The 25,656-nt window shown below is 43.1% G+C and overlaps 1 protein-coding gene across 5 annotated transcripts in view; it reads right to left on the reverse strand.

The window, feature by feature from the left end:
* Window positions 1–22,235, reverse strand: part of PTAFR (platelet activating factor receptor) — a 40,072-nt gene extending 17,837 nt beyond the window's left edge. For 3 of the 5 annotated variants that reach the window (XM_056560641.1, XM_056560640.1, XM_056560636.1), the window contains exons 1-2: window positions 22,087–22,235; window positions 16,593–16,661 (exon numbers count right to left, since the gene is read on the reverse strand). The gene's annotated coding sequence lies outside the window, so the exon portion shown is untranslated. Of the gene's footprint in view, window positions 1–4,261; window positions 4,333–16,592; window positions 16,662–22,086 lie in introns of those variants that run through there. The other 2 variants (XM_056560638.1, XM_056560639.1) reach the window with 2 other exon arrangements.
* Between the last annotated feature and the right edge of the window lie 3,421 nt (window positions 22,236–25,656).

A 25,656-nucleotide genomic window follows, 5' to 3' on the forward strand; every position in this document is an offset into this window, starting at 1 on the left:
TACTAGTCTGTGGATGAAAATATAAAAGAGTTATGATTTTTAGAAGGCGAGGAGGAAAAAATGAAAACGTAAAAATAAAATTGTCTGAGTCCTTTAGGCCAAAATGGGCTGAGTCCTTAAGGGGTTAAAGGGGTACTCCGGTGAAAACCTTTTTTCTTTTAAATCAACTGGTGCCAGAAAGTTAAACAGATTTGTAAATTACTTCTATAAAAAAAATCTTAATCCTTCCTGTACTTATTAGCTGCTGAATACTACAGAGGAAATTCTTTTCTCTTTTGAATTCTCTCTGATGACCACAGTGCTCTTTGCTGACGTCATTATAATAATAACTCTTTATTTATTGTTGTCCTTAGTGGGATTTGAACCCAAGGACCCAGCACTGCAAGGCAGCAGTGCTAACCACTGAGCCACCATGCTGCCCTTAGCATACATCTGCTATGCACGATTGCTAAAATGGAAAGAGATGTCAGCAGAGAGCACTGTGCTTGTGATGTCATCAGTGTTCCAAAAAGAAAGGAATTTCCTCTGTAGCTTTCAGCAGCTGAAAGGAAGTACTGGAAGGATTAAGATTTTTTAATAGAAGTAATTTACAAATATGTTTAACTTTCTGGCACCAGTTGATTTAAAAGAAAAAAGGTTTTCACCGGAGTACCCCTTTAAATCTAGCTAAGCAATGTCTATTGCACCTCTGTCAGCTAATATTTTAGTTACCAAATAAAAAAAAATCTGTAAGATTAATTCGACAGCTGACGTAGAACCTATTCCTTTAAATAAATAAATTAAATAAACATGAGGTCCTTTTATTTCATTTTTTTCTGTAAAAACTAAACCATGCCTGGGTGAAAGTCTCATGATCTCTATTAAGGTAAAACACTGTACTAGTTGCTTATATTTAGCTATTCATTGCTTCTTTCTATTTCTCCTAGAAAAACTGAGTCATAGTGTGTTTGCTCAATGTACCAAAAAAAAAAAAAAACACCCACACTATAGTATGGCATACACCCATAATGGGCCTCATTTGCTAAGAGTGTCGGGTTTTTACTAGTGGGAAATGTTGTTTCAGACTTGTAGGATTTCTCACTATTTACTTTGGGGATTCACAGATTTACAAGTCGGGAACATTTTCTGACCAGCTTTTTCTAGCCATTTATCCACAGGATTTTCTGTGAATTCAGTCGGGTTGTGAAACCACGCCCCCTTTTGGACCAACCACGCCCCTTTTCGGCTTTTCACAGTGCAATGTCAGGTTTGTCGGATTTTCCTGGTTCACACTGTCGCACACTGACACAGACATGTTGCAGACACTCTGCGCCAAAATAACCCAACAAACACTGGTCAGTTTCAGCTTAGTAAATGAGGGCCAATATGTTAACAGCAATGTAAATGTAGGGTTTCTTATCCTAAAAGCAGATTGAAATTGTGGCTTTAAAGGCATATTTTTGATTGTTTCCTTTATTTAGCCTATAATTTTCTTTATAATTTTTTTGCACCCATTATTATTATTTATTGATTTATGTTAAAGAATTATTGTCGAAGTATTATTTTTTCCATTTAATACTTCCTTAAAAACTAAGCATTTTCATAAGATACTTCATTAAAAAATTTGATTGCTTAAGATGTCCCTTTTTTGCACACGAACCCTGAAAATTAAGGCTTTTTTGTAAAAGGCTTGATCTTGTAAATGTCAAAATCATGTTTATTTTTTGGGGGGACACATTTTGATCAAAAAGTGCGCCAAGAGCCTCCATTTTTTTACCTAGAGTGCTGTTGCAACTTTCTTTTTTGTACATTTTGTATTTACCACAGCAGCGGGCACCTGTGTATTAGGTTGTTGTGCTGGCTATTTTTCCTTTTGTTTTTATTTTTTGGCACAAAATTCAGGTTTTTCTTCTGTACTTGCACACATGGCTGCATTAGAGTTATATAGAGCTTGCACTTAAGGTAGAAAGTGATGTCCCAGTACAGGACATGGTCCTGTACTACCTTTAGGCCCTGTCAGGTTGAGACCCTCAGTGACCTGGGGGCTCCCCTGCAAGGTCTCTCCCTGTTGTTTCCAGAATGTTGTGTATAATAAAGAGAGAGGAAAAAAGAAAGAGGGAAATTGCGCCCCTAGTGAAGAACGTTTAAAAACGCTTATGTATTCACAATAAAGCCTCTGAAAGGAATGCAGATATGTTCCTGATTTTCTTAATATCCAGAGTTCCAGCGCCAAAATTCGTCCACATTTTCTTCCAATACCTGCTAGAATGTTGTGTATATCACTTTAGTACAAAGTACCTGTGGGAAGTCTAGAGGACCTGTATAAGTCTGTCACATGTTATGTTATGCAGTCACATGATTTGTTGCCACATGTTCTCCCAGAGAGCTCCAGCTTAACCTATGACCCGCAGCTTGACCAATGGGCTTTTGTCCAGCCCCCACTATATAAGGGGGTGGCCATTGCAATTCGCTTTCTTCCTTTACTGAGAACCAGCAAGTACAGATCTCAGTGCAAGCTACAGTCATTCCAGTAAGTCTCAAGTCTAGATCTGCTGTCACTGAAACTAGTCAAGTCCTGCATATAGTCAAGTCAAGTTCAATCTCAAGTCAAGTTAATTACAAGTATATTGGTCCAGCAAGCTGCGAGGTCCTTCTGGGTCCTGGCCACCTCTCTGGGAAATCTGTGAAGATAATTCCATCTTCTTATACTCAGTAAAGCCTCCGTTTGACCATAACTGGTTGTGGACTCTCATTTCATTACTAGCAACTGGGATAGCTGACAACCGGGCGTGTGGTGTTCCGGAACCCTAAAACCACACTGGCGTCACGAACACTAGGGGTTAACAACATCTTGCCCCCAGGGTTAACACCATCTGATCACACCACTCAAACCGCTACACCCGTAGGCTTTTTCTAAAAAGAAGTGTTTTAAAGTTAAAGTTTACATTTAAAATCAGAGATTACGTAAGGGGAAATACTAGGAGATCAGTTTAACAGTTTAAACTCCATTATCTGGGCAATGTGTAGCCAATAGAGAGATTGGAAGAGGGGAGAGGCAGAGGAGGAGTGAGAAAAGAGGTGGGTTTATTGTATAGCGCAGTTGAGGTTGGATAATAACAGTGTAATGCGTAATTAATTGGGTGGGGATAATGAGTTTTCTCCATGTTTTAGAAAGAGGGAAAAGAACAAGGATATAGGCTGAAATGATAATGTGCCAAGAGGTGTCTTAAGATATGTTCACATGGTGGAATTTCACCAGAAATTCTGCCATAATTTACTGTCTATTGATTTAAATGGGATTCCGCAATCCCATTCAGACAAGAGAAAATATGCTGTAGGCATTCTGCCACAGAAATTCTGCTTTCCGCATTCCGCAAAAATACAAGATCAGTCTTATATTTTGCGGAACTCAACGGCAAAATCCCATTGAAATCAATGATGGTTGCATGTTTAACCAAAGAAGGCAAGATGACAGTGGTTAGTTGTAGATTTAAGACATGGGTTAGGATTGAGATAAAGTCAGTAGTACAGCTGGGAATAAGGTAATATAGGACTAAGTCTTTGTGCATAGTGGTGAAGAGCCATATAAAAAGGAGCGTAGAGAGCTTTTCATCAGTAATGGTGAAGAAGCGAGTTAGGGGGGAAAAGCACTAAGTATATGGGAAGATGGATTGTGGGGATTGTAACTTAAAGCTTTTTCTGATATTGTCAATCTTGTGTTTGAAATGTGGGGCAAAGTGTTCAGCTGACATGAGAAATGTGGGGGTGGCAAAGGGAAATGTAGAAGGAATTTAATGGTGTTAAATAGCAAGTGCAGACTTGAAAATGAGGAGTGCTTTTAAGTGGGTTTATTTTTTAGTTGTGCTTTTTTTCCAATTTAAAATATTGCTACAGTATTATCATATTTTGATAGTACACCATTCAATACTGTGTGGGTGATTGTGGGTACATTGAGGTAGTATACACACTTCTAGCGCTTCTCAGTTACATGGCTTCTGTATGCTTGTGGTGCCCAGTCTTTGTGGTTGCATTTATATTTGCTGTAATTTCATTTTTTATACTTGCAGATGCATATCTAACAACAAAAATAATTTCCTGTGGTTTTTGTAGAAAAACATCACTCATACAGTACCTTTTGGCAGACCTTGTAGATTTCAGTGGCATCCACCAACAACCTAAACTGTATGGAGGCAGCTTGGATTTCATTTTGGGAGTACTAGGTTTGCATCTTTGACCTTATTATGGCCAATCCTTCTGTCAGGAGCTTCATGCAAGATCTCACCTTGTAAAATTTCAATGATCATGAAAATGGTGAAGAATCAGCCCAGAACTACACGGGAGGACTTGGCAATGATCTCAAGGCAGCTGGGACCATAGTTATCAAGAAAACAAATGGTAGCATGCTACGCCATGAAGGACTGGAATCCTAAAGCATCTGCAAGGTCCCCCTGCTCAAGAAGGCACATGTAAAAGCCCATCTGAAGTTTGCCAATGAACATCTGAATGATTTAGAGGAAAACTGTATAGAGATAGAAATCAACTCCTTGGCACCACCTCAACTTTCTGTGTTTGGAAGGAGGAATGCTGCCTATGACCCCAAGAATACCCATCCCACCATCAAATATGGAGGTAGAAACATAATTTTTCTGTTAAGGAGTCACAACAACATTACCTCAGTAAAGGGACTATGGATGGGGCCATATACCGCCAAATCTTGGGTGAAAACCTCCTTCCCTCAGTCAGGGCATTGAAAATGGGTTATGGATGGGCATTCCAGCATGACAATGACCCAAAACACACAGATAAGGCAACAAAGGAGTGTATGGTGAAGAAGCACATCCTGGCCTAGCCAGTCTCCAGACCTAATCCCATAAAACATTTGTGGATGGAGCTAAGGGGGGTACTCTGGTGGAAAAAAATATTTTTCAAATCAACAGGTGCCAGAAAGTTAAACAGATTTGTAAATTACTTCTATTTCAAAACATTTAGCCTTCCAGTACTTAGCTGCTGTATGCTCCAGAGGAAGTTGTGTAGTTTTTTCCATTCTAATCACAGTGCTCTCTGCTGACACCTGTGTCCGTGTCAGGAACTGTCCAGAGCAGGAGAGGTTAGCCATGAGAATTTGCTTCTACTCTAGACAGTTCCTGAGATAGAGGTGTAAGCAGAGAGCACTGTGGTCAGACTGGAAAGAACCACACAACGTATTCTGTAGTATACAGCAGCTAATAAGTACTGGAAGGGTTAAGATTTTTAAATAGATTTTTAATTTACAAATTTGTTTAACTGGTAACAATTGATTTGAAAATATTTGTTTCCACCGGAGTATCTGCACCGGAGGATCTGCAAAAATTAGTGGAAATGTATTGAAATGTATGCAACCCTGGTGGCCAGTAAGAACAGTCTGACCTCTGTGATTGCCAACAATGGTTTCCCCAGCAAGTACTAAGTCATTTTTTTTGCAAAGTGGTCAAATAATTTTTACTGAGTAAATTGCAAATCAATTTCTAACTTATTTGAAATGTGTTTTTCTGGATTTTTTTTGTTTTGTTATCAGTCTGTCTCTTACTGATCAAATAGGCCCACCACTAAAACTATAGGCTGGTCAATTTTTTCAGTGGGCAAACAAACAAAACCAGCAGGGAATCATATAATTTTTTTCTTTACTGTAGTTAAAGGGGTATCAAGTGGGAGTTTTTTCCCCCTAACTATGCCCTTAAAAATATATCTTTACTTACCTTTAGCAGTTCTACGGTGCCTTTAATGTCCTGCTCTGGAACATTGGTGCGATCGTCTTCCTAAGCTGCAGAGTGACGTGTCGGGAATGGGAAGCTCCCGGGTCCAATGTGTCTTACTGCAGCTTAGTGAATTTCTGGCAGCAGCGATGTCCTGCCTTGCGTGACACACTGGGTGACATTGAGCCAGTCATGCTGCAGCTTAGAAAGACAGTGTCTGTGGGGACCGAAGAAGGACACAGGAGACACTGCGGGAGCACTGGAGGTAAGTAGAGTTTTTTTTTTAAATCCCACATAAGGGGCATCATTAGCAAAACACCTCCCTCCCACTGGATAACCCCTTTAATTCAAAATCCCAAAACTAAGCTAAACTCCTCCATAATGGAAGGAATGGCTTCCTAAGGGCTGGCTATAAGCAGAAGAATATCATCCACAAAGGCAAGCGTTTTCAAATGTGTATGACCAACATCAATGCCCTTGATTGAGGACAGTTGATCCAAGTAACACAAATGGGGATCTAAGGCTAAATTAAATAAAAGTCGTGAATAGGGCAATTACATGGCACTTAAGAGTTCTTATTTAGTGAGCCAAAGAAACATGATCAAAGGATATAATATTGTGCTCTACATTGCCTAGCATATATTTTACTCCCTAAATCCGAATAAATATTCCAGGTGATAGTATGGCCACAGACAAAGCCTGTTTGAGACCAGATAGTAAATGAGATAGAATGGACTGTCCATTAGCCATGAAATTTGGTGAGAAGTCTAAAATCAACATTTAATAAAGATATAGAATGGTAAGAAATAAGAAGGTTAGGTCTTTGCCTGGTTTAAGCAGTAGAGATGAACATGCCTCATTAAAGTAGTCTGTAAAAGAGAAGTGTCTCGGATGTTATTATAAAGGGAAGTGGGATGATGTGTTAGCAGGGCCACAAGAACCTATAGAATTCCCCAGAAAATCCATCCAGGCCCAGAGCCTTGCCCAACTTCAGAGGTTTAATAACTCCTTTGACCTCTTTATAGCTAATGTGCTAACATAATATATGTCCCTTGTCAGCAGTTAGTCTAGGGGGATTTGACTTCCGGAGGATTGCAATGCCTTACGTCTCGGGGTCAGAGGGAAGGTCCCACACGTCAGTGTAAAAATCGCTAAAAACATTACATTGGGATCAATGTAACAGTGTTATTAGGGTAAGCTACAATGGAATTTGAAACAAAGATTTATATAGTTTAGTAACGGAAGCAAGTAATTGTCCCAACCTGTTGTCCCATCTAAAGTAATGTTTTTTTTAGTTAGCTATATAAGAACGTGCCTACTCGTGTAATAAAACATCCAGGACCCGTTTAGGATTGATATAGGCCTCTTTTGCCTCTGGTGGAGCCTTAGAAGTATGGGTTTGTATGGACGACAACAATTTGCTTTCGTTTTTTAAAAAGTGGGATGAGATATAGCATGCTCAATAGGTAAGACAGCAGGAGACATTTAACCCCTTAAGGACAATGGACGTAAATGTACGTCCAGATGCAGTGGGACTTAATGCACAAGGACATACATTTACGTCCTGTACATGGCACGAGCACCGGACTGGTGCTCGCATCATACATGGCAGGTGCTGGCTGCTATCAGCTATTAACCCTTCAGATGCCATGACCAACACAGATCATGGCATCTGTGGCAATGCAGGCGTTCTGATGGATGATCGGATCGCCCGCAGCGCGACCGAAGGGATCTGATCATCCAAGATGGCAGACGAAGGTCCCTCACCTGCCTCTGCTGCTCTCCCGGGGTCTTCTTCTCTGGTCTGACATGGAGCAGACCAGAGAAGAAGATCGCTGATAACACTGATCAGTGCTATGCCTATGCATAGCACTGAACAGTATTAACAATCAAATGATTGCTATAAATAGTCCCCTATATGGACATAAAAAGTGTAAAAAAGTTAAAAAAAATTTGAAGAATCATCTCCCCCATAAAAAATGTGCATTAACCCTTTTTTCTTTTTTACCCCCCCCCCCGCAAAGCGTAAACAGCTTTTTATAAAGATATTTGATATCGCCGCATGAATAAATGTTGAAACTATAAAAATATAATGTTATTGATCTTGTACGATGAGCGGCGTATCGTAAAAAAAAAAAGGAAAAGTCCAAAATTGCTGTGTTTTGGTCACATCACATTCCAAAAAAAATTATAAAATGCAATCAAATAGTCAAATATAGGCAAAAAAGGTACAAAAAATACTACAGACCACAAAAAAAGAGCCCTCATACAGCCCTGTATACAGAAAAGTTATAGATGATCAAAATAGGACAATTTTAAACACACTTATTACAATAATAGAAATGCATGTAATCATTTTAACCACTTAAGGACGCAGGACGTAAGGGTTACGCCCCCATTTCCAAATCCCTAAGGCGTACCTATACACCCTGAGTATTTCCGGTCCCCACCGCTCGCCTGGCGGTGACCGGACCGGGATGCCTGCTGTAATCATTCAGCAGGCATCCCATGAAAATGCCTGGGGGGTTAATTCAGATCAGCAATTTGTGGCGATTCCAGGCTGATCGGGTCCCTGGTGACCCGATCACCCAAAAAATAGGAATGATCGGAGCTGTCAGAGACAGCCCCGATCATCCTATAGGATAGGAGGGAGGTGGCATGAGTGCCACCTCCTCCTATCACCTGCCATTGGTCGGTTAGGACTGACCGACCAATGGCAGTTGGGCGCGGGAGGGTTAAAGTTAATTTCCCCCGCTCTGCCCGACCCTGGATGTTCGGGCAGAGCAGGGGAAGATGGGGGCAGGTACCAGAGCACATCAGGATGGTGAGGGTCCACGATCGCGGTGGGACCGGCGGCAGGCAGCGGCGGGATCGGCGGCAGTAAGGAGGCAGTGGCGGAGACAGCGGTGGAGGCAGCAGTGAAGATCAGTGGTAAGTGATCTTAACTGCTGCCTTCTAGGAGTTGCCAAACTACAACTCCCAGCATGTGCAGACTGCCAAAGTCTGTCTGGGCATGCTGGGAGTTGTAGTTTGGCAACATCTGGAGGGCCACAGTTTAGAGACAACTATACAGTGGTGCCAAAGCTGTAGCCCTCCAGATGTTGCAAAACTACTACTCCAAGCATGCCCAGACTGTCCAGGCATGCTGGGAGTTGTAGTTCTGTAACATCTGGCCCTTCAGATGTTGCAAATCTACAACTCTCATCATGCCTGGACAGTCTCAGCATGCTGGGAGTTGTAGTTTTGCAACATCTGAAAGAGCACACTTTGGAGACCACTATACAGTGGTGCCCAAACTGTGGCGCTCCAGATGTTGCAGAACTACAACTCCAAGCATGCCCAGACTGCCCAGGCATGCTGAGAGTTGTAGTTCGGTAACATCTGACCCTTCAGATGTTGCCGAACTACAACTCCCAGCATGCCTGGGCAGTCTGAGCATGTTTGGAGTTGTAGTTTTGCAACATCTGGAGGGCTTCAGTTTGGACACCACTGCATAGTGGTCTCCAAACTGTTCTCCTCAAATTGTTGCATAACTACAACTCCCAACATGCCCTGGGACTTGTAGTTTTGCAACAACTGGAGGCACACTGGTTGGGAAACATTGTCTATTTCCTAACTCAGTGTTTCCCAACCTGTGTGCCTCCAACTATTGCAAAACTATAACTCCCAGCATGCACTGACAGACCATGCATGCTGGGAGTTGTAGTTTTGCAACAGCTGGAGGCACACAGGTTTGGAAACACTGAGTTAAGTAACAAACTCTCAGTGTTTTGCAACCAATGTGCCTCCAGCTGTTGCATAACTACAACCCCCAGCATGCACGGACAGCCAAAGGGCATGCTGGGAGTGTCAGTAGTATGCCTCCAGTTGTTGCATAACTACAAGTCCCAGTATGTCACTGCATGATGAGAGTTGTAGTTTTTGCAACAGCTGAAGGCACACTGGTTGCGAAACACAGAGTTTGTTACCAAATTCAGTGTTTTGCAACCAGTGTGCCTCCAGCTGTTCCAAACTACAACTCCCAGCATGCCCTTTGGCTGTCCGTACATGCTGGGAGTTGTACTTTTGCAACAGCTGGAGGCACACTGGTTGGGAAACTGTGAGTTAAGTAACAAACTCTCAGTGTTTTGCAACCAGTGTCCCTCCAGCTGTTGCATAACTACAACCCCCAGCATACACGGACAGCCAAAGGGCATGCTGGGTGTTGTACTTTTGCAACAGCTGGAGGTTCCCCCCCCACCCCCGCCACATGTGAATGTACAGGGTACAATCACATGGGCGGGTTTACAGTTTCTCGCTGCAAGTTTGAGATGCAGCTCAAACTCCCAGCGGGAAACTCGCTGAGCTGTGAAAAGTAAAACATTACATATACACATATCTCTACACATTTCACAACCTCCCCCCCCCCCCCCAATAAAAATAAGAAACGTCTCATATGGCACGGTTTCTAAAACGGAGCCTCCAGCTGTTACAAAAAAAACAACTCCCAGTGTTGCCGAACAGCCATTGACTGTCGAGGCATGCTGATGGTTTTGCAACAGCTGTAGGCACCCTGTTTGGGAAACACTGCCGTAGGGTAATTTTGTATCGGAGGCAAGTGTAATTCTTGCATCCGGGTCCGTCCATATGCAAATCCCTAATTTGGACCTCAAATGCGCATGGCGCTCTCTCTTACTTCGGAGCCCTGTCGTATTTCAAGGCAACAGTTTAGTGCCACATATGGGATATTTCTGTACTCGGGAGAAATTGCCTTACAAATTTTGGGGCGATTTTTCTCCAATTACCCCATATGAAAAGGTAAAGTTGGGGTCTACTCCAGCATGTTATTGTAAAAAAATTAAAATAAAAAATGCTATTTACCCCATATGTGGACGTAAAATGCTCTGCGGGCACACAGCAGAGCTCATTAGTGAGAGCGCCATGTATTTTTGAGGGGATTTGCACAGGGGTGGCTGATCATTACAGTAGTTCTGACATAAGCGCAAAAAAAAATACCCACATGTGACCCCATTTTGGGAACTACACCCCTAATGGAACGTAAAAAGGGGTATAGTGAGCCGTAACACCACACAAGTGTTTGAACAAGGGGGTCCCCAGCGATGGGACCCCCGCAATCAGGCATCCTATCCCATATCCTTTGGATGGGGGATAAGATGTCTTAATGCCAGAGTACCCCTTTAAGGCTCACTGTACCCCTTGTTACGTTCCTTGAGGGGTGTAGTTTCCTAAATGTAAAATTTGGGGAAAAATCAGCATTTTTGTGAAAAAAATAATAATTTTACACATCCAACTTTAACGAAAAGTCCTCAAAAACCTGTGGGGTGTTAAGGCTCACTGTACTCCTTGTTATGTTTCTTGAGGGGTGTAGTTTCCAAAATAGTATGCCATGTGGAGGTTTTTTTTTGCTGTTCTGGCACCATAGGGGCTTCCTAAATGTGACATGCCCCCCAAAAACCATTTCAGAAAAACTCACTCTTCAAAATCTCATTGTCGTTCCTTCCCTTCTGAGCCCTCTAGTGCACCCACGGAGCACTTAACATCCACATATTAGGTATTTCCTTACTCGAGATATATTGGGTTACAAATTTTAGGGTGATTTCTCTTTTACCCCTTGTAAATATTCAAAAACTGGGTCTACAAGAACATGCCAGTGTAAAAAATGAAGATTTGGAATTTTCTCCTTCACACTGCTGCTATTCCTGTGAAACACCTAAAGGGTTAAAACGCTGACTGAATGTCATTTTGAATACTTTGAGGGGTGCAGTTTTTATAATGGGGTCATTTGTAGGGTATTTCTAATATGAAGGCCCTTCAAATCCACTTCAAAACTGAACTGGTCCCTGAAAAATTCTGATTTTGAAAATGTTGTGAAAAATTGGAAAATTGCTGCTGAACTTTGAAGCCCTCTGATGTCTTCCAAAACTAAAAACTCGTCAATTTTATGATGCCAACATAAAGTAGACATATTGTATATGTGAATCAATATGTAATTTATTTGGGATGTCCATATTCCTTATAAGCAGAGAGCTTCAAAGTAATAAAAATGCAAAATTTTCAAATTTTTCATCAAATTTTTGATTTTTTTTTTACCAAGAAATGATGCAAGTATCGACAAAAATTTACCACTAACATGAAGTAGAATATGTCACGAAAAACAGTGTTGGAATCAGAATGAAAAGTAAAAGCATCCTAGAGTTATTAAAGGAGTACTCCGGCGTGCACTTTTTTCATTTTATCCCGTCCGGGCTGCAAAATAAAAGAAAACACACTTTCTCTTACCTGCCTAGGCTCCCCCGGTGCTCCGGTACAGGTGTTCGGTCCCCGGGCTGTATTCTTCTTACTTCCTGTTAGCCCAGCACGTCACACGGAGTTCCAGCCTATCACCGGCCGCAGCGATGTCCCGCCTCAGCGGGTGATAGGCTGAAGCTCCATGTGACGTGCCGGGCTAACAGGAAGTAAGAAGCCCGGGGACCGAACACCTGTACCGGAGCACCGGGGGAGCCTAGGCAGGTAAGAGAAAGTGTGTTTTCTTTTATTTTGCAGCCCGGACGGGATAAAAGGAAAAAAGTGCGCGCCGGAGTACTCCTTTAATGCTTAAAGTGAAAGTGCCCAGGTCCTTAAGGTGAAAATGGGCCTTAATCCTTAAGGGGTTAATCGTATTGACCCACCGAATAAAGAAAACATGTCATTTTCAATGTGTGCAAAAGTGTACAACGTGAAAACGAAACCCTTCAAAATTTGTACAATTTCAGTTTTCTTTTCAATTTTGGTAAAATGAGTGATGTTATTACAAAGTACAATTGGTCACTCAAAAAAAAAAAAAAAAAAAACAGCCCTCACATGGGTCTGTGGATGGAAATATAAAAGAGCTATAATTTTAAGAAGGCGAGGAGCAGATTTGTAAATTACTTCTGTATAAAAATCTTAATCCTTCCAGTACTTATCAGCTGCTGTATGCTCCAGAGGAAGTTGCGTAATTCTTTCCAGTCTGACCACAGTGCTTTCTGTTCCCACCTTGGTCCGTGTCAGGAACTGGTGCAGGAGAGGTTTGCTATGGGGATTTGCTCCTGCTCTGGACAGTTCCTGACATGGACAGAGGTGGCAGCAGAGAGCACCGTGGTCAGACTGGAAAAAACTACACAACTTCCTCTGGAGCATACAGCAGCTAATAAGTACTGGAACCATTAAGATTTTTTTTTAATAGCAGTAAATTACAAATCTGTATAACTTTCTGGCACCAGTTGATTTGAAAACATTTTTTTTCCCTCCGGAGAAAACATAGAAACATAGAATGTTTCGGCAGATAAGAACCATTTGGCCCATTTAGTCTGCCCAATACTCTGAATCCTATCAATAGTCCCTGGTCCTATCTTATATGAAGGATAGCTTTATGCCTATGCCATGCATGTTTAAACTCCTTCACTGTATTTGCAATGACCACTTTTGCAGGAAGGCTATTCCATGCATCCACTACTCAGTAAAGTAATACTTCCTGATATTCCTGCATAAACCTTTGACCCTCTAATTTAAAACTATGTCCTCTTGTGGTAGTTTTTCTTCTTTTAGAATTATTCTCCTCCTTTACCGTGTTGATTCCCTTTATGTATTTAAAAGTCTCTATCATATCCCCTCTGTCTCCTCTTTCTTCCAAGCTATGCATGTTAAGGTCCTTTAACCTTTCCTGGTAAGTTTTATCCTGCAATCCATGTACTAGTTTAGTAGCTCTTCTCTGAACTCTCTCTAGAGCATCTATATCCTTTTGGAGATACGGCCTCCAGTACTGCGCGCAATACTTTAAGTGAGGTCTCACCAGTGTTCTGTACAGCGGCATGAACACTTCTCTCTTTCTACTGCTTATACCTCTCCCTATACATTCAAGCTTTCTGCTATCGTTTCTTGCTGCTCTATTACATTGTCTGCCTACCTTTAAGTCTTCTGAAATAATTACTCCTAAATCCCTTTCCTCAGATACTGCGGTCAGGACTGTGTCAAATACTCTATATTCTGCACTTGGGGGTTTTAAGCCCCAGGTGCATTATCTTGCACTTGTCCACATTAAATTTCAGTTGCCAGAGTTCTGACCATTCTTCTAGTTTTCCTAAATTCTTTTCCATTTGGTGGATCCCTCCAGGACCATCAACCCTGTTACATATCTTTGTGTCATCAGCAAAAAGACATACCTTACCATTGAGGCCTTCTGTAATATCACTAATGAAGATATTAAACAATATTGGTCCCAGTACAGATCCCTGAGGTACCCCACTGGTAACAAGACCTTGCTCTGAATATTCTCCATTGACTACAACTCTATTTTGTCTCAACAGAGTACCCCTTTAAGAAAGAGTGGGAGGGAGTGCAATCTGTCTAGGAGCAGATCATTAGTATTAGGGCTGGTTCACATCACGTTTTCTCCCATACGGGAGCGCATACAGCAGGGGAGAGCTAAAACCTTGCGCCCCCGTATGCTTTCATATGCGCTCCCGTATGTAATTAATTTCAATGAGCCGGCCGCAGTGAAACGTTTGGTACGGTCGGCACATTTTTGCGCCGTATGCGCTTTAATAACCGGACCTAAAACCATGGTTGACCACAGTTTTAGGTCTGGGGAAAATGCGCATACGGGGCAAAAATGAGCGGACCAGACCGAACGTTTCACTCCGGCCGGCTCATTGAAATGAATTACATATGGGAGCGCATACGAAAGCATACGAAAGCATACGCGTTCCCCTATGGGAGAAAATGTGATGTGAACCAGCCTTATTAAGTTTCCCACCCAGCACCACATTAGAAGGATCCCGCAAGTGGACATTTCCTAAAACTGCTTTTGCAGCTACAATACAGCACAAATAGAATCCAAAGCAGAAGTTGACCTGTGGTGCAGATTTTAATACCACAGCATATTAAATGTTGTGACAGATCCACTGTCTGTTTATTGCATTTTCCTAATTGAATTCCATAGGCAACTCAATGTACAAAGTCCACAAATGTTGTAGATTGTGTTGCACATATGTTGCACATTTTAAATACGATTAAAGAGTACCTGTCATGATCTTGGTAAATTTTATAATCCTCCCAGTTCACAGCCCCCATCATGATAAACCAGCCCCTGCCACTATTTTTATTATTTATTAGTTCTCTACCTTGATATTGCTCTGTATTTTCTGCTCAGTCTCAGTCAGATTCACAGACTTGGAAGGGGCATTACCCAGCAGAGGTGACATCATATGAAGCCATACAGGGGAGAACTTCCTCCCTCACTCTGCTACACACAGCCCACAGCAGTTCAGTGTGTGAGATGAGCTCTGATTGGCCCAGACTGCTCTTCCTGATTTTGGACTTCTGCCAGGCCAGCAGAAGTCCAAAGTCTGTGCAAGAGATGGGGGGAAATGTGCTCTGGACAAGTAGGGAGACACCTAGCTGCATTTTTTTTAAACACAAATAAAACATAGAAAACTTCTTTTTTTTTTTTTTTTTTAAACAACATACATTAAAAACATTTTTTATTTACCATAAGGAGTGCAATAGCAAAAACTGGTTTTAATGAGAGCGCCCATTTAAATAGACAGGGACTCCCTCCTCCTGTACAGGCCCGAGCAGTGATGCATACAGTACTGTATGTATGACTGCTCGTTTAACATTAGCTGGATTTGGTGCAACAGATCCAGTAAATGTACATTAACTGTAGTGAACGGCAAAGCCTGGCTCTGCAAATGTACTGTACACTAGGTGGTGAGCTGTGATGCATACAGTACAGTATACATTGCTGCTTACTGTACATTTACCAGGTTGTTTGTTAGAGCACCTGACCCTGCATATGTACTGTACAAGTAGTGAGCAGCGATGCATACAGTACTGTATGCATTGCCAGTCACTGTACATTTGTTGACCTGAGTGGGAGAGCAACAGGCTTGGCAAATATAAAGTGAGTGCTGATGCATACAGTACTAAATGCATTACCTCACTACTAAGAGTCCTGGTATAAAAAGGAGCCCCTGCTCCTGAACACAGTGGCAAATCTGCACCAAAATCGGCCTAGTTTGGTGCAGATTTGCCGCTATGGAAAAGCAGTGGATTTTCCAACATGCAGAAATCACACAGCTTCTGCCTTGTGGCTGTAGCCTAAAAACAAGCTGTGGTTGCCTAAAGAGGTTCAGTTATGTAGTAGCATTACTGCAGTTTAGGAATACAGCTGTGTAAGCTGCCCATAATGGAGCACCTCATAGGTCAATTCATTAACTTCTTATCATGCAGGATGTTATATTACATTCCTCAATTTTAGAGGATCAAAAACAACTTCAACAGTAAAATACAAATATCAAGACCTTTGTCATTATTTATAATGCTGCTATATAAGGAACTGAAACCATTGCAGGGTTATTTTATGTGTCATGAACAGTTTATCTGTAAAGTAACTATGAACATTTTCCATGCATCATTTGCTTAGTTTAAACCATCTTCTTTGGTTTCTCCTTTTATGGAGTTACCTATGTAATACCATTGCTGTATTTTAGCAACCACAGTTATTTGCTATGGCTTGTGTTCCAGAGGACCTGTTGTCACCCCCAGTTAGGAGTAAGGGTAAGCTCAGTACATGCCTGGAACATGCCCCTTTCTGAGCAGTGGGTGTCAGAATAAGTAAGCAGCAGATTTGAGGGATTTGTGAGCCAAACATAAAAGCTAGACCCACAAACAAGACATGTAAAGAATCTGCATGACCTAGTGAGTTACATATACAAGCATTATTCTCTTCTGTGACATGACGGGTACACTTTATTGTCCAGGGATCGGGGGGGGGGGGGGGGGGGGACGACGACGACATTTTAATGGGCCCTTACTCATGTATGGTCACTTCACTTTTCACAACAATAAGGTACCACCTACACAATCCCCCTTCTGTCTTTGACATCCGATCAGCATTCTGGTCCATACCATGTCTGCCTTTCCTAAGATCTGAAATAAAGTAAAAAGAGAGAGGTGTGCTCCTAGTGGAATATTGCGATCTTTAAGGTGTAGTGTGCAGAATATTGCACCTTACCATATGGTGTTGTGCTGAGAGTACAACACCTTTACAGGCATGTAGACTTGCTCAGAGTTAGTAGGTCCAGTGGCTGCTTTCTATTTATTATTGATATTGTCTACATTAATGTTACCCTGTGATTACTGCTACCATTAAAAGTGAACTTGCCCCGTATAATTACAATACTGCTGAACTATATACTAACTATATACAATACTGCCGAACTATATACAGTGACCCCCCGACCTACGATGGCCCAGACATACGATAATTTCAACATGCGATGGCCTCTCAGAGGCCATCGCATGTTGAAGGCAGCATCAACATACGATGCTTTTGTATGTCGGGGACATCGCATAAACAGCTATCCGGCAGCGCAGACTGCTTCAGCTGCCACCGGATAGCCGTTTACGGTGCCCCATAAGCTCTGGTGATGGTCACTCTCTCCATGTCCACAGGGCCCCCTTTATGTGTTATCCCCTATGTGCATAAGTTGTACTGTTTCTTTAATAGCTGTTACCATGTGATTGTTACCCAGGAGGCACTAGTGACCAGGTGACTCCCAAGTAACCTATGGGCTCCTTGCACAGTCCCCCCCCCTATAAAACCAGGGGAGGGGCTGCAATCTCTCTCTTCTGCTGTATGCTGAGGTCCAGTGCAGTCATCTCAGTGTGTGTCCGGAGCATTGGAGGCCTCAAGCCTAAAGTCTGCAGCCACAAGTCAGCTCAAGTAAGCTAAAGTCATCGTCTTGTCAGTCACAAGTCAGTCGTCAGTCAAGTCAATTGTCTAGTCACCGTGGCCTGCACTTAAGTGTCTCTACATACTGCAAGTCCCAGCAAGCCTGCGAGGTCCTCCTGTGTCACTGGTCACCTCCTTGGGATATTGGCTGTACTGCATAGACCGTATCACCTGTCTACCCTCAGTAAAGCTACCGTTGTCCATAACTTGGCGTAGGTGTCTTCAATGCCCCCATGCCTAGCCCAGGACCAGCAGTATCACCTTCGGGTGGTTGAGGCTAAACCACGCCCTGGCGTCACAACAAGAAGGGGTTAATAACATCTGCCCCCAGGGTTACAACATCTTCCCTACATTGCACACCACACTATATAACCTAAGCAACAGCAACAATTCTACAAATTGTCCCGGTGCAATAAAATACAATCACTACTTGCATGGATATTGAGCAACATGTATGCTGTACTTGCTTGATGTGAACATTGGAAGCGTTCCACTGCCGACACAGTGGAGAGTTTAATGCCGGCTTCGCCTGCGATGAAATCTCTTTGGAAAGCTGAAGCTATGTCAAACAACTTTGGAATATATAACAGTATGTAATAAAAGAATACCGAAAATTAGTGACACAGCAAACATATTATGCCCATCTGTTCCGATACTCATTAACACATCAAACACCCCGTGTTGGACGCCAATATTCGCATTTCGAATTTTTATCGCAAATATCGCAAATTCGCGACTATTGAGAATATATTCGCTATATATTAGAAATTACGAATATTCACTTTTTTCCGCATATTCGCATATGCAAATAGAATGATGCAAATACACTTTTCAGAGGTTATCAACCACATCCTTAGCAACCAATAGTAAAGTTGCCCACCCCCTCACTATTTTCTTCCTCGAATACGCGAATATGCGAATATTCACATATGCGAATATAACGAATAAGCGAAATTCGCGAATATAGGAAGAATATTCGTTTATATATTCGCGAAATATCGCAAATTCGAATATGGCCAATGCCGATCATCACTAATGCTCATCTTCTCTACCGAAGAACTTAAACTACAAGGAACATCATTGGAATATGTAGCAACATGCAAAATAACTCCTGAGTAAGACATCTGAGTAAGACATCAAATACATTGGTTCTACTCTCTTCCACCAAATCCCTGAGAAATCATGCACTGCAAAGTGGGCCCACATTTAGGGGTCTCCAGCGCTGCAAAAATGTGCTCATATTCTCTACCGGAGGACTGAAACTATAACGAACATCATTGGAACATGTAACAACATGCAAAATAACTCTGAGTAAGACACCAGATACATTATTTCTACTTTTCTACTATTTCTACTCTGTTCCGTCAAATCACAGAGAAATCATGCGCTGCGAAGAGGGTTCATAATTAGGGGTCTCAAGTGCTGCAAAAATGTGGAAATAAAGTTGCCGGAAAGAAATAGCTACAATATGGAAGAAGAAATTGATGCCGACCCTCCTTCTTTAGCAAACTCCCTTTGGAGAACTGTGTAAAAACTATGCGCAACAGAGTGGGCTCCATGGCTGGGGTCTCCAGCGCTGCAAAATACCGATCTGCATATAGAGATCTTTTCTACATATAATCCACCCTGTAGAACTATAAAGAAACTATGGGCAACAGATTGGATTTCCAATCGAGGACCTCCAGCTCTACTAATTACGACGATCAATAAATCGTTAGAATAAATTTCCTCCAATCTTTTATGTAATTTCTTAATGTCTTTCCTATATATATTCAATGCTTAATCTGCAACAACTGGTGTTGGATCAAAATAAAATGGAATATGAGCAAGTGACAGTAGAGCTATGTAAGGCACAGCAGGAATTGAAGACCAGGATGTCGGATGCCCAATTTTCTACATATATGACAAATTTAGAGAAAAAACTCATGGAGATGAATCCATCTCAAAGTTTGATAGGGAATTTAACAACGTACAACTTACACCTGAATGTACATCAGTCCTAGAAAAGGGCTTGAATTTTGGCTTAAAGGAGGATTTTGATTTAGTTTCATTCGACGAAGATTTATTTAAAGGAAGTTAAATTTAAAAAAAATGTTTGCATCACAAAAGCATGCAAAAAATCCTAATAAAAATTTAGAATCTGCACCTACCCGTGAGGGTGAAAAGCAGTGTTTTGTCAGCACTATTGGTTTTGTACCTAGTAAAGGAATGGAGCCTCAAGATTATGTGGTAGCGAGATTTGCTGGAGGATGAGGAAAATATGTTGGATGCCTGCCTGGTAGAACAAAGTGATCGAGGGGAAATTTTTAGGGGTGGGAATCCCTCCACATTTAACCCCCTACTATCCCAGGGAGCCCCTTGGATATATTTTTCAGCACAGTACCATATGTAAGGAAATCAGAGCCCTTTGTTATCCTAAGGGACGTGCTAATATCTCACAGAAAGAAAAAATGGCGCTAGATTGGTTAGCCAGCAGGGAGGACATTACTATTTCCAAAGTGGATAAAGGGGGTGCCACCGTGATATGGTGGACAGCCGATTATAATAATGAAATTAATAAACAACTCGGCAACCAAATCAAATCAGACTCCACAGAAAAAATTGTTGGTAAAGTCCGCAATCTATTACGTAAGAATGTGGAAAAAGAAATTCATACATTGAAAACCGCTGAAAAATTAATTCCTATCAATCCAGGCAAGCCATACATGTACATCCTCCCAAAAATTCATAAGAGGGAAAGCCCTCCTCCAGGTCGTCCAATTATTGCAGCTTTTGGATCCCCCACCCAGTTTCTCTCCAGCTACCTGGATTGGCTCCTATCCCCATTGTTAGAAAGCATCCCCACCTTTGTCAGGGATACGGGTGACTTGATTCAGGTACTTCAAAATTTTCAGTGGAAGGAGGGATACAGCTTGGCATCTATTGATGTTGAGAGCCTGTACACCCGCATCCCGCATGATGGGGGAGGTCTACATTGTGGAGGTCGCCTGACTTTGTACGCTTTATCACTGATGCCACTATGCTAGTCCTCACTAATAATTGCTTCCAGCTGGCAGGGAATTGGTACAGACAATTGCTGGGGACCGCGATGGGGTCCCCAATATCATGAGTGTATGCAAACATCTTCCTGAGTGTATGCAAACAGGAGAGGAAAGCAGCCGTGCCCCGCTTGCGGGCAGTGAATGGAATACCTTGACAGAATGTAATTCAATAGCTGTTTGGGGGGGGGGGGGGGTGGAATGTAGTATGCACAAGAGTCCTAGGTTGTGCTGCATGTAGAAATCAAGTAGATATATACCGAACAGTAGAAGAAAAGAAACAGATCACACACCTGAATATCTTGCTGTGCAGTTTATTACTGAAGTAGTCCGATACACTTCAACATTCCGACACCCCTTGACCATGCAGAGCTGGAGTGGCAGGAGCTACACACCTGGATGGGTCGTCCAGGTGTGTAGCTCCTGCCGCTCCAGCTCTGCACGGTCAAGGGGTGTCGGAATGTTGAAGTGTATCGGACTACTTCAGTAATAAATTGCACAGCAAGATATTTAGGTGTGTGATCTGTTTCTTTTCTTCTACTGTTCGGTATCTTCCTGAGTGTGTTCGAGCAGAACTACATTTTTACATCTCTTAACCCTTTCCTGCACCTTATTAAGTAAATTTTGAGGTATGTTAACGATATCATGGTCATATGGTCGGGGACCCCTAACCAATTCCGGGAGTTCGTCACATACCTCAACGACATAAACAATATGAACATGATATTCACATCTGTCTATGGGGGGGGAACTCATTGGAGTTCCTAGAAGTAATGATCACTATAGTTAATGGACAGATTCAAATGGCAGGTTTCAGGAAAGACACATCAAGAAATGCATATTTATATTACGATTCTTCCCACACATTTCAAACAAAAAACGGAATCCCATATAGCCAAATGGTGCGTCTATGATGCATCAATAATAGCCAAGAGATGTTGGATCATCAGATTGATGAACTATCTGACCGCTTAATAAAGAGGGGATACCCTAAAAAAGTTATCACACAGGCCCGCAACAGAATCAATGCTATTCCAAGAGAAAAATTGTTATCTAACAACCATCAGAAGGAAGATTCTCCTTATCTTCCAAGAGCTGTATTCTCATTCAAAAATACCCCTCTCAACGACAGAATAAAAAACACGATTTATGCCAACTGGTTTATGTTGGAAAAAGACGCAGATTTAGCTGACATTACATGTCAAAAACCCATTATTACATACAAGCGTAATAGAACCATCCGAGATTACATTAAATCCAAACAGAAAACAGGGCTCGCAGCATTTTATCCAACATATGAGTTTATGTCATAATAGTAACATAAGTGGTTTAAAATTCTGCGCCATAGAAAGAGTGGAATTTCCTAGTAGAGGCAAAAACAGACACCAGATTCTATTGCAGAAGGAGTCCAGATGGATCCTGAGGTTGAACGCAACCGGACCGCTGGGTCTGAATGATAAAAATAGCTAGGGTGCTTTGCTGTAACCCGCAGCAACACCCTTGAGTTACTGGAATGAAATAGTTAATCAGTATGTTGTTTTTACTTTTTCTAACACGAGTGCCATAATTGATTAATACTCACCTGTGTTTTATTTCTTCACTTCACTCACATGACGTATCCTGGGAAAAAGTTTAAAACGTGATGATGTCTTCACTGGCCTGAAGAAGCGCCTAGGGGCGTGTAACAGTCCGTGGCCCGACGCCTGAGCTCCCCCGGTTACCAGCTGCCGCCTCCCTGCACAGATCCATGCCCGGTCCTGAGATCACCCCATTGAAGTGATCTGTCTGCCCTGGAACAGTGAGCGCTCCGCTTCCTTTCTTTTTCTTTGTGGAGTTATTTCCCATATATATCTATATATATTTTTTTTTTTTCTTTTATAGGTGTGGACTTCTTTTATCTTTATTTTTATTCTTATTTTAATACTTCTTACTATGTCAGAACTATGTTTTATGTTTCTGCTTGTGACCCGGTGACCTGGTAGTACTTGAATATCTGTACATTTAAAGTTGGTGTGCTCTATGGCCCACATTTATCATTGTCTTTAGACTGTTTTTTGTGTCTAAAAAGGGGCAAAAAAGGAGCAAGCAGGGTTTTTTGCGCCTTTTTGTTTACACATTTCTGCTGATTTTGAGTTACAATTCTTTGATTTTGGCAATACACATGATATGGAAGCGTTTTATCAACTGTGCCTTTTTGTGAAAAGGAGCAAAAAGGCGCAAAGCCACTGAAAAGTCTCAAAAACAACACCAGCCCAGACATGGTGTAGCTTTTTGGTGTATGTGAAGAGAGAAATTTCGGAAAATGTGACCTGCACAAAATTTATCAAATGCTCTGCGACCATTTAATAAATTTGGTGCTCCTACACATTACCAGCACACAAAAAAAAAGGTGTAAAAAAATGCTTCACTTACACTTCAATGATAAATGTGGGCCTATGCTTGTAATACCTACTGCCTGACGAAGAGCCAGCTCCGGGTTCGAAACATCTAAGTTGCATTTTAACCAATAAAATGCCATTTTGTTCATTACACTTTGGCACATCTAATTTATTGGGGAAGGCGCCATCCAGGACGTCTACTTTTAACTTTTTGCCCTTTCCTAAGATATACAGATGTTATACTAATACATTCTTTTGAGAGTGACCACAGGTCCGCTTTAAGCAGAAGTTCTTTGAAAGAGCATGGAAGCCGCAGCTGCATCACAACATCTCAGTCATGTCAGTCTTAAATTGCACAATGTATATACAGTGATCCCACAATAGAAAGCTCACATCTCTTTCAGTTCTAAAAAAGCTATTCAACTTTTTATGCTAGATCTATTTTGCTAATATTTGTTGCTAAAACTACAACTCCCAGCATGTGTCATTCAGGAGTGTCCCCCCCTCCCCCATCTCACATAGAAATCATCCCCAGTATGAGATTTATTCCCCTGCAGTCTATACATCCCCAGCCCGTGCACCTTCTCATCCTCCCCTTCAGATAACACTCATCTTCTCTGTGTACCTTCTCCTGTGCAGACCTGTGTCTTCAGAAGACAGAGAAGGGGTAGGGGAGGTGAGGAGCTGTGTACTATGGCTTCTCATGCAGACCTGCGTCCCTAGAATACAGTGCAGGGGGAGGGGAGGTGAGGAGCTGTGTACTATGGCTTCTCATGCAGACCTGCGTCCCTAGAATACAGTGCAGGGGGAGCGGAGGTGAGGAGCTGTGTACTATGGCTTCTCATGCAGACCTGCGTCCCTAGAATACAGTGCAGGGGGAGGGGAGGTGAGGAGCTGTGTACTATGGCTTCTCATGCAGACCTGCGTCCCTAGAATACAGTGCAGGGGGAGCGGAGGTGAGGAGCTGTGTACTATGGCTTCTCATGCAGACCTGCGTCCCTAGAATACAGTGCAGGGGGGGGGGGGAGGTGAGGAGCTGTGTACTATGGCTTCTCATGCAGACCTGCGTCCCTAGAATACAGTGCAGGGGGAGCGGAGGTGAGGAGCTGTGTACTATGGCTTCTCATGCAGACCTGCGTCCCTAGAATACAGTGCAGGGGGAGGGGAGGTGAGGAGCTGTGTACTATGGCTTCTCATGCAGACCTGCGTCCCTAGAATACAGTGCAGGGGGAGCGGAGGTGAGGAGCTGTGTACTATGGCTTCTCATGCAGACCTGCGTCCCTAGAATACAGTGCAGGGGGGGGAGGGGAGGTGAGGAGCTGTGTACTATGGCTTCTCATGCAGACCTGCGTCCCTAGAATACAGTGCAGGGGGAGCGGAGGTGAGGAGCTGTGTACTATGGCTTCTCATGCAGACCTGCGTCCCTAGAATACAGTGCAGGGGGAGCGGAGGTGAGGAGCTGTGTACTATGGCTTCTCATGCAGACCTGCGTCCCTAGAATACAGTGCAGGGGGAGGGGAGGTGAGGAGCTGTGTACTATGGCTTCTCATGCAGACCTGCGTCCCTAGAATACAGTGCAGGGGGAGCGGAGGTGAGGAGCTGTGTACTATGGCTTCTCATGCAGACCTGCGTCCCTAGAATACAGTGCAGGGGGAGCGGAGGTGAGGAGCTGTGTACTATGGCTTCTCATGCAGACCTGCGTCCCTAGAATACAGTGCAGGGGGAGGGGAGGTGAGGAGCTGTGTACTATGGCTTCTCATGCAGACCTGCGTCCCTAGAATACAGTGCAGGGGGGGGGGAGGGGAGGTGAGGAGCTGTGTACTATGGCTTCTCATGCAGACCTGCGTCCCTAGAATACAGTGCAGGGGGAGCGGAGGTGAGGAGCTGTGTACTATGGCTTCTCATGCAGACCTGCGTCCCTAGAATACAGTGCAGGGGGGTGGGAGGGGAGGTGAGGAGCTGTGTACTATGGCTTCTCATGCAGACCTGCGTCCCTAGAATACAGTGCAGGGGGAGGGGAGATGAGGAGCTGTGTACTATGGCTTCTCATGCAGACCTGCGTCCCTAGAATACAGTGCAGGGGGGGGGGGAGGGGAGGTGAGGAGCTGTGTACTATGGCTTCTCATGCAGACCTGCGTCCCTAGAATACAGTGCAGGGGGAGCGGAGGTGAGGAGCTGTGTACTATGGCTTCTCATGCAGACCTGCGTCCCTAGAATACAGTGCAGGGGGAGCGGAGGTGAGGAGCTGTGTACTATGGCTTCTCATGCAGACCTGCGTCCCTAGAATACAGTGCAGGGGGAGGGGAGGTGAGGAGCTGTGTATTATGGCTTCTCATGCAGACCTGCATCCCTAGAATACAGTGCAGGGGGAGGGGAGGTGAGGAGCTGTGTACTATGGCTTCTCATGCAGACCTGTGTCCCTAGAATACAGTGCAGGGGGAGGGGAGGTGAGGAGCTGTGTACTATGGCTTCTCATGCAGACCTGCATCCCTAGAATACAGTGCAGGGGGAGGGGAGGTGAGGAGCTGTGTACTATGGCTTCTCATGCAGACCTGCGTCCCTAGAATACAGTGCAGGGGGAGGGGAGGTGAGGAGCTGTGTACTATGGCTTCTCATGCAGACCTGCATCCCTAGAATACAGTGCAGGGGGAGCGGAGGTGAGGAGCTGTGTACTATGGCTTCTCATGCAGACCTGCGTCCCTAGAATACAGTGCAGGGGGGGGGGAGGGGAGGTGAGGAGCTGTGTACTATGGCTTCTCATGCAGACCTGCGTC

This window comes from Hyla sarda, chromosome 2 (assembly GCF_029499605.1).
Source record: "Hyla sarda isolate aHylSar1 chromosome 2, aHylSar1.hap1, whole genome shotgun sequence".
In the NCBI taxonomy this organism is placed as follows: domain Eukaryota; kingdom Metazoa; phylum Chordata; class Amphibia; order Anura; family Hylidae; genus Hyla; species Hyla sarda.